Source organism: Mesocricetus auratus, unplaced genomic scaffold (genome assembly GCF_017639785.1).
Source record: "Mesocricetus auratus isolate SY011 unplaced genomic scaffold, BCM_Maur_2.0 contig_13396_pilon_obj, whole genome shotgun sequence".
Classification (NCBI taxonomy): domain Eukaryota; kingdom Metazoa; phylum Chordata; class Mammalia; order Rodentia; family Cricetidae; genus Mesocricetus; species Mesocricetus auratus.
This window is the reverse complement of record NW_024435150.1, coordinates 31,317-34,154: the sequence shown is the minus strand read 5'-3', so window position 1 is coordinate 34,154 and position 2,838 is coordinate 31,317.

The window sequence follows — 2,838 nt, the reverse complement described above, 5'->3', positions numbered from 1 at the left end:
GCAACCTAGATGCCCCTCAACTGAAGAGTGGATAGAGAAAACAAAGTACATTTACACAATGGAGTACTACTCAGCAGAAAAAAACAATGGAATCTTGAAATTCGCAGGCAAATGGACAGCACTAGAAGAAACCATCCTGAGTGAGGTAATAAACATGGTATTTACTCACTCATATATGGATTTTAGACATGAATCAGGGAAGTGCCAACATACAATCCCATTGCCAGAGAGTCTGGGAAACAGAACCTTCATCCAGCGACTGATGGAAGCAGAGGCAGACTCCCACAGCTAAACACTGAACTCAACTGGAATCCAGTGTCAGAAAGGGAGAACTGATGAGCAAAGGGGGTTAAGACTGGGCTGGTTTAACAGCTGACCTGAACAAGAGGGACCTTTTGGACCCCAGACTGATGGCTGAGTGGACAGCATGGGAGTGATCCAGACCCCTTGAATGTTGTTGTCAGTGAGGAGGCCCAGATAATCTATGGGGCCTTGGGTAGTATTTATCCCATACAAATGGACTTTGGGTGCTCATCCCACATAGAGGGATGCTCTCTCCCTGGACTCTTAGGGGATGGCCTAGGCCCTGCCCTGGATGAAATGACAGACTCTGGAGATCCTCCATGGAGGGCCTCACACCCCTGGGGATCGGAGTGGAGATTGGGTGGGGTACTGGGGGGCCTGGTGGGGAGGGCAGGAGAGGATGGGAGGGAGAGAGAGCTGGGATTGACATATGAAACTAGCTCATTTCTCACTTAAATTTTAAAAAAGGAAGAAAAACACTAATACCCATTTCAAAAAAAAGTTGTAGTTTGGCGACTGGAGAGACGGCTCAGCAGGTAAAGGACCCTAGCTTGCTTCCCAGCACTCACATGGCAGCTTAACAAGTCTGTGATTCCAGCCCCAGGGAATCTGACACCCTCTTCTGGCTTACACACACACACACACACACACACACACACACACACACACACACACACACACACACACTTCATAATAACTGAAGGACAGAATTTTTAAAAAAACAACAACAAATGCTGGTGAGGCTGTGGTGGAAAAGGAGCCCTTATGCACTGTTGGTGGAAATGCAAATTCTGCCACTATGGAAATCATTATTGAGGTTTTCCATAAAACTGAATGTAGGACTTGCATATGAGCCAAGTACAGCACTTCTGGGTATAACCCAAAATACAAAAGTCAATATACAGTAGTGATACATAGCCACATATTTTCACAACTCTATTCACAATAACAACCTAAAGAACTTGTCAAAACCGGGCGTTGGTGGCACACACCTTTAATCCCAGCACTCGGGAGGCAGAGGCAGGTGGATCTCTGTGAGTTCGAGACCAGCCTGGTCTACAGAGCAAGTTCTAGGACAGCCTCCAAAGCCACACAGAGAAATCCTGTCTCAAAAAACAAAACCAAAAGTAAAAACAAAAACAAAACGAACAAATAAAAAGAACTTGTCTACATGCCCGTCCATGGATAAAGAAATGTTGTATACACACACATTGGAGTTTTATTCCCCTGTGAAGAACAAAGAAATTAAGTTGTTTGCAGAAAAGTGGATGGACCTGAGGTCATCATGTCAAATAAAATAAACTAGATTTAAAAAGACACATATCCCTTGTGTTTTCTCTCATATGTAAAATAAAATAAAATAAAAACAACCAAACAAACCCATGAAAGTAGAAGGGAGATCATTTGGGAAGAAGGGGACCAGCAGGACAGGGATAAGAATATAAGAGGGTGAATATTTTCAAATATACTCTATATGTGCATGAAAATATCATAATTAAAGCTACAACTTATAAAATAAAACACTAGTAAAATGAAAAATATGCACAGGCATTCACACAGATAGCTGTCATAGAGACTGGGCTATGTGCTTTGTCAAGGGTCTTCTATGATGTGACTGCCATGCTTAGCATGTGCTGTGAAAAGGCAGAAATCATAGCTAATGAAATAGGAGAAATGGGCTCTTTGAGACATAGAGAGTGTGGCCTTCCTTTGTCCTGTTTCTCGTCTTTCTAGGTGACGTCTTCCTTAGCTTTGCTATTACATGTATTGTGGCTGGATTGGACCTTGTATGTATTTGATCAGATGAGAGACAGCTTCCTAAATTAATGAAGGAGACTATGTGTGATTCAGGAGGACAAATAGATGTTTTTTATCCGATCAGTGTCCGGGCAAATTCTAAAGACAAGAGATTATGCTTCCTTTTATGGCTATCAAAGAGGCTATATTAATAATAACAAGTGCATGTTTATGTTAACTCTGCTCTAGTGGCAGTCATATACATTTCCTCCAATATTTCTAATCTAAGACAGTATTTTAGTAGAGAATGAGATCCTTGTTATGCCCGAGTAGCTTTAACTATCAACCTGTGCATTTTAAATTCCAAGCAAAAGAAAACATTTCATCTTAAAAGTTCAATAAACAACTACATTTTGTTTAGCTATTGTAGTCTCAGGGAAATTTTTGATATGATTCAGTAGCTTTGATCATAGACGAAATCAATAATTTGCTCTTATCAGGAAGGCAGATGTGTCAATTCAAAACAAAATGGAAAAATATTACTGAAAACAGTCTTTCTATTTGAAAAATATCCAAAGCCGCTGCTACATTCTGTTCCAGGTGCTTACAGTGCTCAGTAATGATTAGGTATGCTTTGTCATTCCCACTGTCATAACAGATTTTTATCATTTTATTATAATTCAGAATAGGTCATTCCAAAGCCAGTCCATAAAAAACAACATGCTGCTAAACAAAGGCAATGGAGGCCGATTCAAGAATAGCCCTTTATCCTGTGAATTCAAATATTTATGCTAGGCA